This window comes from Dermacentor andersoni, chromosome 1 (genome assembly GCF_023375885.2).
Source record: "Dermacentor andersoni chromosome 1, qqDerAnde1_hic_scaffold, whole genome shotgun sequence".
Classification (NCBI taxonomy): Eukaryota; Metazoa; Arthropoda; class Arachnida; order Ixodida; family Ixodidae; genus Dermacentor; species Dermacentor andersoni.
The window spans coordinates 217,236,758-217,246,696 of record NC_092814.1 but is presented as its reverse complement, the minus strand read 5'-3'; positions in this window follow the sequence as shown (position 1 = coordinate 217,246,696).

The following is a 9,939-nucleotide window of genomic DNA, read 5'->3' as shown; positions in this document are numbered from 1 at the left end:
AAGTATCCGCATCGAAACGCGTACGCTCTCAGCGTCGTAGACTCCCAAGGCTCCGAGCTAGCATCGGCAACCATCAAGGCACGCAACCCGGAAACGGCTGAAGAAGCGGCAATCGCTCTCGCCACCACTACATGCACAGACTCAGCGGTTATATTCACCGACTCTCAGGCCGCCTGCAGAAACTTCTTGAGGGGCCGCATCTCGGCCGATGCACTCAAGATACTGCAAAGACGAAGCACTCCGCTCCCGTACACCTCCGTAACGTGGGTACCCGGACACGAGGGACTAGAGGAGAACGAAGCGGCGCACGCCGCTGCCCGCGAGTACGTCAGCCGGGCTCCCCTCTCCCCACGCGCTCTCGGACCCGCGACAGAAGAGACGGAGGCCGTACCCACCAACTATTCGGCCATATTGCAACATTACAGGCTCGAGCGTCGAGTGTACCCTCCACCGCACCCTAAACTCGACAGAGAAGAAAGCCTGATCCTCAGACGCCTGCAAAGTAATACGTACACGCACGGAATGATAATGCATCGCCTCTACCCGACGCTCTACGGATACCTCTGCCCGCTCTGCAACGTACCCGACACTCTGGCACACTTGCTCCTGGAATGCCCGTGGCAGGAAGGCAGCGAAATGCAACCAGAGACGCACGCAAAACGAGCAATAGAAGCAAACAACCTATTCCTAACGTGGGAGGCCAAGCTAACCCTCGGGGACCTGGAAGACCAACGACAACTCGTCGCCAGGGCCAAGAGGGCAGTCGAAGCCAGAGGGTTCCTGGACTAAGGAGCCTTCCCACCTTAGGGTGATACCCGTCCTCGCTCGGGACACTGTTTCGTACAATAAACGTTTCTTTCTCTCTCTCTTCTCGCGGACATCCGTAGTAGGCTGAAAAACACTGATACTTAATGGATAGAAAGACAGAAACTGTTTATTCGGACGTTTTGCAAACCGCTCTGCAACTGTCTAATTGAAATTTTTTTCCTAGCTTCGTTGCTTCAGAAGTTGGTTAATTAATCTTGACTATATATGCAATTAAGCAAAATACAAAATATAGCGTGACACACTACATGCAAAAGTGAGCAACATGCATTTGGTCGCGTCGTCTTAGAGTGCATCGGCATGTTTTTAAACTCTGGCTAAAGTTAGCTGAAACACCCTGCATAGTGACGCTCGACTCCTCTTTCGATATACTAACAGCCGCTGTGTCCAAGTGCGGCTTCGCATGAATGAAAAAAAAATACATTCCTTTAAGTAACGTTATTGGAATGCAGCTCACTGGTTTTAAGACATAGCTCAATATACCAGAAGGCGTAAACTATGCATTGCTGGACCCGAATTTAAAAAAACCGGTCTTTCGTATGGAAGCATTTTCCTATTGATTAACACTTCGTTTCCTGCTACTCATGATAGCGATCGGCGTGATAAAAAGATTATTGCGGTGACGACATCCAAACGAAAGCACCTGTAAGAACACAGGCCACGTTTATCCTATTCAGTGCACCATGAAGCTGTCTACACTGCTTTTTGTGCAGCTGTATCTCTGGTTACTTCGTGCTCCGTTGAGCTAAATGCTCTTTCTCTATTTTTGTCCTTTCGCCAACGCATGAATTTCGGTGTTGCTTTAACGATCGATACAGTCATTCAGCGCCAGAAAGTTGAAATGTAGACTGCAGAACCTTGCTGTAACAATTCAACAAAATGACCTCCGTGTGTCTATCTATTAGGGGCTTCTGATTGCGAATCAAGCTCTGAATGTCGCAAAAATCAGAGGTAATTTTTGGTAACGCATCCAGTTCCCATTGATGTACATTGGAGAGAGTGTTCGAACATTTAAAAAGAAAGGTCGATAGAAACGCAATATTTTGAATTAGTCGGTAACATGATAGCTAATACAGTAGCTAACAGGTAGCCCTAAGATGGTCTGTGCTTGAAAAGTGCTCTCCAGTCATATCAAGCCGAAAAACATTTAAGAAACATGAAACCGAGCAAAGAATAAGAGACATACATTCCCAGCAGCTACAAGAATCATATGGTGATATCTATTAAATTGATTGCCGGAATACTCAGTCATGAAGTCTTGTAGCAGCCACCTCAGCCACCTGTTGGCTTAGCAAAGACAAGCAGTGCGTAGCTAAGATTTCGAAATCAGATCACAAATTTATCAAAGAACAAAAGGAGCACCTTACATCCGCAAAAGAAAACGCCTTGACACCGTAATGCTGTATTAGGATTGAAATGTGAGTGTTCAAAAATAAAATATAAAAAATATTGAAACAAATTTTGCTGCTCTCCTTGGAAACAAAAGCATCGGGAGTATAGCCGAAAGAAGAGTCCATTCGCCTCGCGAAGCCATTCGGAAGCCAAAAATACATAAAGGCAGCCTACCGCGTGCGGTAGGATCAAGAGATACGGCGTTCTTCAGATTCAGGTTTCAGATTTAGTGGTTCCAAAAAAAGAAGTATTTGCAACATGAGAAATATACAGACGAGGGCCCCAAGGTGAAAGAACTGTAGTGGGACACTCGGTTAATAATAACAACATTGATGGTGATATCAATAGTCAGCAAATTAGCGTTATTATAAACAACATCTACAGATCAAATACATCATTAGACATCTCATTTACAATCAAACACGAAAAAGCACGTTATAAAACAAAGTCGGAAAAAAACATGGATGAAATACAAGAAATGACATGTGAGAGAAAAGTCAAAGGTACACCGCCAGATCGTAGTTAAGTTATCGCAGGAAATAATGCTTAATGTGATTTGTAAAGATTTAAAAGGAAGTGCAGGATTTTACAGTTGATGGTAATTGATCCTGAAGAGAAATTGCAGCGAAGGAAGATGTTTTTTTGCCGTAATTGGTATGAACCATGGGTAACAATAAATTGTTGTTAGCCGCAAATCTGGTTATATTTTCATTCTGCAAAAGGTCAACTGCAATGAACGGAAACGTAAGGTTATTATGAAGCAACTTGTGGAGTAAGACGAGTATGTTAAACTGGAACGAATTATTAACAGGCAAGATATTATACGCGCGAGGTAACAAAGAGACATTGGATTGCATGGAGCTAGTAGTGATAATGCGTATTGACTGATTTTGGATATGTTGAATTGATAAGTGACAAGCGTACGTGTTGCCCCATGAAACAATGCCGTAATTAATGTGACTATGAATGAACGCATAATACAACGCTAGCAGAGCCTCACGAGAAAGAAAAGGGCGAGCTTTGATTAATGCACGTATACCAAACGCAGTCTTGTGCTTGAGATGTTGGAAGTGAGAGCGAAAGGTAAGGTTAGGGTCAGGATGTCTGCCAAGAAAAGTGACATCGGTGCTAACGGGAATTCAATGAATTCCAAGCTTTACTTCAGGAATAAAAGTTAAGGCCCTTTGAGCATTTTTGAATAACATAAATTTAGTTTTTAGAGGATTAAGAACTAAGTAATTGTTGCTACATCATTTCATAATGTTACTTAATGCAATATTTAACTTAGAAGTATGAGTAGCAACAGATTTGTCAGATGAAAATATGGTTGTATCATCTGTGTATAAAATGCAGTGAACGTAGATGGTGGAGTTAAGAAAATCCGGACGATCATTAATATATAGAAGGAAAAGCAAAGGGCCCAGAACTGATCTCTGTGGTACACCTTGGTTAATACATCTTGTTACTGAGATAGTATTTGCTGCATGTACTGTGTATGGCCGGTCAAGTATATACATTTTTAAGAATGTTAGCGCAGGACCGGTTATACCATAAGAGTCAAGTTTATCAAACAGGACTTGATGGTTATCCGTGTCACAAGCTCTACTGAAGTCTAAAAAAACAGATCCGACTAAGTTTCCTGAATCAATACATTTTTTTATGTAGTCAGACATAGAACAGCTAGATTCGTGGAAATACCAGGGCGGAAACCACATTGATTGTTCTTTAGCAATTTAAACTTTGTTAAGTAGTTATTAAGACGTTCAACAAATAATTTCTCAATGAGTTTACTAAGGCAGGAAAGAATTGCAATTGGTCGGTAATTATTAACTGTGTGTTTGTCGCCTTTTTTAAGAACAGGAATAATCTTGGCATTTTTAAAAAAATGAAAGGAATGCACCTTCTTTAAACATAAGGTTGATAATATTACAGAGCGTGTCGCAAACGAAATGCACAACCAGTTTTAAATGCCTGACACAAATATTGTCTAAGCCAGTCCCTGTATTCTTAAGGTTAGCAATCGTGGAGCATACTTCATTTGGTGTAGCTGGTAACAAGAAGAATGATTGTGTCGTACGGCTCAAAGTATTATGCAACTGCGCATGTAGGTTGTTATTAGTGTAAACGGAAGAAATGTAGTCCGATAAAGCATTAGCAATTTCGTTGAGCTCAGAAAGAGTGAGACCATTGTAATTTATTTTGGTTATAAAGGCATCAACAGATGACTTGTTAAGAAAAGAGTTCAATAACTGCCATTGCTTTTTGGGGTTATTTTATATTGATCAAATTTATTTTCGTAGTACCTTTATTTCGCCTGTTTAAGTAAAACGTTCAGTAATTTACAGTACCTACTATAGCGTCTAGCTAGTCCAGTATTAAAGGGCTGACGTTTAGTTTTCTTGTACATGTTTTCCTTCTTTCTTAAACTGTGAGCGTATATTCGAGGATTTCCTGTAGGTCCCACTAATCCTTAAACTAACATTAGTTTACTGCGCATTGGAGCGCAGAAAACATAAATAAACAGAAACGATACCGCAATTTCACCTGAAAGGCTACAATTTTCTATCGATAACGATAGCAAATGAGTAGACAGCTATGCGAAGTAAGGACGGCAGCTTCATCGGCTGCATAGGCTTGTAAACATCCGCTTACAAACTAATTTAGCAAGCATGGTGTCACGCGCGCGCAGGCAAATACGGACACATGCCACTCGATTACCGCGGACAATCGCTGCCAGAACGCTGGTGTGGAGAAGAGTGGCAGCAGCAGCCAGCAAATTGCCCTTCATGCTGTCTCTCGCGTCATTGCTAAGCGGCGAGAACACAAAGCGCACGAAGCCATCAGCCATCGGCGCGCCTAGACTCTGTACCCAACTTCGATTGCTTTCAAGACAGGGCTCAGCCGCACCATACGCAGCTAAAGTCAAAGTAGAACCCTCCCTTCCTCGCCGCTTTGCGCGCTGTGGAAGATGGCGTGCTTCCTCGCCGCCTTCCTTCCTTGCGCGTGCGAGATCAACTACCATCTTTGGCTTACCCTCGCACCCTTTCACTCGCACCTACAGCATACGGCGCGCGGCCACGATCATATCGCACTTGGAGTTTACATGGAAGATCACCGTGACGGCGACAACGGAAATTCGCCTAGAGTGTCCGTATAATTGCTATCGCAATAAAAAAGTAACGTGAAAGAAGGAAGGAAAGAAGGGTTGGGGGGGGGGATGAAAGGTTATGAGTTCGATGGGTGGGGCCCCAAGTCCGGAGGTCAACTGGCAGCTGCCGCCTGCCTGACGTGACCCAAAAGCGCAAGCTGCACCTCCGGGTCAGAGCTGGCGAGTTGTGCCTCCCATTGCTCCAAAGTGTTCGACAATTGAAATTTAGCGAAAAAAAGGTATTTAAATTTGATGGTCTTTTTTGGCAGCCCCACGAAATGTTATACAGCGATGGCGAGCCGCCGCACCACGGACAGGTGTGCCCATACAGCGTTGGAAAAATTTTGTTTAATCTTTGTAGCTTTGGAAAGACCGCCGTTTGAATACTGCAGACGTCTATGGCGTCCTCCCCTTCTAATGATTTGTGGAGGGTGCTGTATTTTTGTCGCGTGCCGTGCTCACCAGCGCGGCACGCGACAGGAATAGAGTAGCGTGAAGGGTTCTCACACTTACTCTGGTCGAGTCTACACGAAGGATATATACGTCGATGTGCCCGTACCAAAGCCGGCTTCCCACTTTATTATTTATCTCACTTAAGCGATGTAACGCTCTACAAAGCCAGCTTTGGCCATATGCGGCATGTCGCTCCATCCACTGGCGAATAATATGCGGGCGTGAAAGACAGATTATCAAAGCGAACTGAAACTAACGCGATAATTAAGGAGTTTCGCACCAAACTAAACCTAACTCAAAGTCGTCGATCGAATTCGTCTCCCAGGATGGTGCATAAAGAAATGCGGAGGGCATTTTGCAGGAAGAAATAGCAGTTGAACGGCCCTTGATTATTTGAGAGTTCGTTTTTCTCATATTCACTGTCATTATATTATCCCACGCACATGGCTCATCCGCAAGAGATCAGGAGAGTTAGATTAAGCCGTGGATGCTAAAAGGCGTAGAAGTGAAGTAATGGCACTGGCTAATCTCACAATTCACTTCTTTTTTTTTTCACCGGTGAAAACAATCCTGAAGGCCAGAGTAAATACACGTAGAAATATTTTCGAAGTGGAGCGGATGTCAAGTTTACGTGCAGTTACTTGCCGCGTGATAGCAGCTATTTCTTTTACGCAAGCTTTAGCATTGAAAAACCTCCATTTGTTTTTGTCTGGTGGGCATGTGGAAGCGGTTTTGCAGCACAGATTGCGATGCTCTAGTGTTTCAGACAAGGTAATGAGTATTAGCTTGGAAAATGAATAACTAGAGTATAAAATGTCAATGCTAAACTTGGTATTGTACCTGAGTACAGTATTCAACATTCACGAATGTACACAACCTCTTTTTTCTACTTCAGAACATCCAGTTATCAAATTCACCTAAAAAATGTTGAGAAAGAAAAAAATAATTATTTCACGAGCAAGCAAGTGGCAACGTTAAAACTAACCACGTGGAACTTCAGTTTCGCAATACGTAGCCATAAACAGTAAATTTACGTACATTCGCACTATCCTCGCTCAAGAAAGTATTCAACGACAATCTTAGTTTCAACTGATTTGACTGCTTGATAACAATATACTTATAGTTATTGAATTGCGAACACAAGTTACTGCTTATGCACTTTGAATACGGGAAAGCGGGAGCCGAGGTGTAAGGTATTTAGTACGTCATTTGCTATATAAAAAAAAGAAGATAAAAAAAAAGATCAAGTGTCTCCCCTTTCGACGACGACGACGAAAGGCGAAAGCTTCAGACGTTCGATTCTGTTTTTGAGATCTCTGCGGCCAGGGGCGTAGCCAGGGGGGGGGGCTTATGAGGCTTCAGCCCTGCCCCCTCCCACCGAAATTTTTTCGTGCTGTCTTGCACCGCCGATTAAAACAACCCCCAGCGCCGGAAATCATTCTGATTTTGTCTAGAATGTACTTCTCACGCTCGAAAAGACATTTCAGCGCGAACATTGCGAAATAAGGCTGGACTTAGTGGCAAAGCCCATGCGCCGGGAGTCACATAACGCTACGAGCCCCATCCGCGCACAAAGTTTCAAGGGCGTTTTGATGGCGAGCGGGCTCATCGCGGCATCTCGCGGAGGCCACGGAATCTACGGAGCGCATGGATTTCAATTCTGAAACATTATGGGCATAAATTTCTCACAAACTTTTGATGTGAAAGGTGCATTGACATTTCCAAAGTCGTGCTTTAGATGTTCAATTCCGCAACTTTGTGGGTTTAATGTTGTTATAAACATTTGACGCCAAAGGTGCATTGACTTTTCTAAACTCGTACATCGAACCATACAACGAGACAACCCAAATTAACAGACTATCAGACAAGTTGAGAAAGCACGCAGCGAGGTCCGATGAGTTGAAGCGTTGTGGTGGTTCATTTTCGCTGTCATGTCACAGAAAATAATATAAACATTTTTTTTTCACCTGCGCCAAAGCAACCATGTCAAGACACTCAAGCCAGCAAAGGTAACTACGTTCTGATTTATTTTTCTACTTCGACTTCTATGCCCGAGGACACATTGAGCCTCTTCAATTTTTTTGTTGTCGTTGTTCTCGCTACCCGCGAGCTGCCGGAGCCAGCCAGAGCGCATGCGTTTTTATGGTGTTGTCGCGACCACCGCGAGGTGCACTTCGATGCGCATTTGTTTTTCTCTGGCCGAGTGGATTTTCGCCTGGCACAGTTTTGGACGCTTTCTGGGTGGCAGACTAGAAAAAAAAAACAATGGTCGCTCGCCGCCATCACTGCGGGGACTCGACGTATTGCAACGCGTTCGCTTGAGCGCAGCCTCTCCCGAAAGTCTTGTCTCGCCGGTGTAGGATACTGAGCAGTATGCGTATGGTTCTCTGTGTACCAAGCGTCTCTCGTTTTCTTCGATATTCCAACGGTAGGTGCCCAAAGTAGGCATTCGATTGTGGCCAACATGCTTTCCTTTGCGTTTTTTCATTTCCGTGCCCTCGCCCCACCATAGAAAAGAAGGACATTGTTGCGGCGCAGCAAAGTGTCGCACGGTGAAAGTTGGATTTTGTTACTTCTTCTTTTGCGGAATGTAATGGGCCGCGGGACGCTTCATTTGCCGGATACTCTTATTATATTATTGTAATAGCAATTATGTGGACAGTCCAGGCGCATTCCTGCCGCCGCCGTCGCTTTCATGTTCCGTATAAAGTCAAAGGGTGAGAGCATCGTGACCGCGCGCTGCATGCTGTATGTGCGAGTAAAAGCGTAGGAGGGTGGTGGTGGCATGGGTGAGCCGACGATGGTGGCTCAATCTTGTGTGCGCGAGGGAGAAAAGCGGGGAGGAAGCGCGCCGCCCCCTGTCACGTGCGACACATCAGCGGGAATGGAGGGAGGGGGTGGGCTGTGATCTGTGAATCTATGGTTGCAGAACACGCTTATTTTCCTTGTGTGACACATTATATACAGTGACTTTTTCTTAGATACATAGATTTATTGGACACTTATACATATGTTTAAATATATTGTTGCGACGTATTGTGTATACGTGTAGTGAACTTTGTTTCCAGTTATACTTTTCTGTCCTTTATCAAGCTGTATCTTCCCATTTGTATATTGCATTGTATCTTCGCATTTCTAATGTATGAGGGCGAGTCAAATGAAAGTGAGCCAATCCACCCCGCGCAATAATAGTTCGGTTCATTATGTGCGAGGCATGCCCGTAACACACAGGCGTCTCTCATTTACAAAAGTGACACGCAGGTGTGACGACAAAGGTTCTTTAATGCCCTTATACACTGGGTTAAACATGGTTGCGTGACCTGATGGAGGCTCCAAAAGTTTAACAGGGTGATGTCGTGAGGTTTTCGTCAGCTGAAGGTGCTTCGCAAAAAGAAATTAGTCGCCGTATGGCTGCCGTGTTTGCGTTTCATTGGTCACTGTGAAGAGTTGGAGCAAACGGTTCAAAGAAGGACGTGAAAGTTGCAAAGACGATCCAAGATCGGGCCAGAGCAACTGTGCAATCACCCCCAACACAAGTGCAAAGGCTGATGAGCTGATTACACAAGAACGGAGGATAAGCATCGATGAATTGGCAGGGCGTGTGAACGTCAGTCACGGTTCGGGTCACACCATAATTCATGAACATTTCGGTTATCGGCTCTTTTTTGCGCAATAAATGCCCAATATTTTGAACCACCGCCAGAAGACGGAGAGGTTCAGTGCTGCCTTGACTCATTTAATCCGGTATCACAATGAGGGTGACGACTTTTTGCCTGCAATTGTGACCGGGGACGAATCATGGTGTCCCTACTACGAGCTTGAAACACGACGGCAAAGCGTGCAGTGGAAACATTTGAGTTCACCACACCCAAAGAAAGTAAATGCCGTCATTTCTGCCGGAGAAGTGTTGTTGACTTTCTTTTTTCGATCGTCAGGGGGCATTATTGATCGAATTTGCTAAACCTGGAGAGACTATCAGTCGTTTCCGATATTGTGAAACAGCGGATCAGCTACGTGTCGCAATCAAGAATAATCGACGTGGAAAATTAGGGAATGCGGTCATCTCGGTCCACGACAATGCCCATCCCCACGTCGCACATGTCCCCTTGAGACTTCCACAT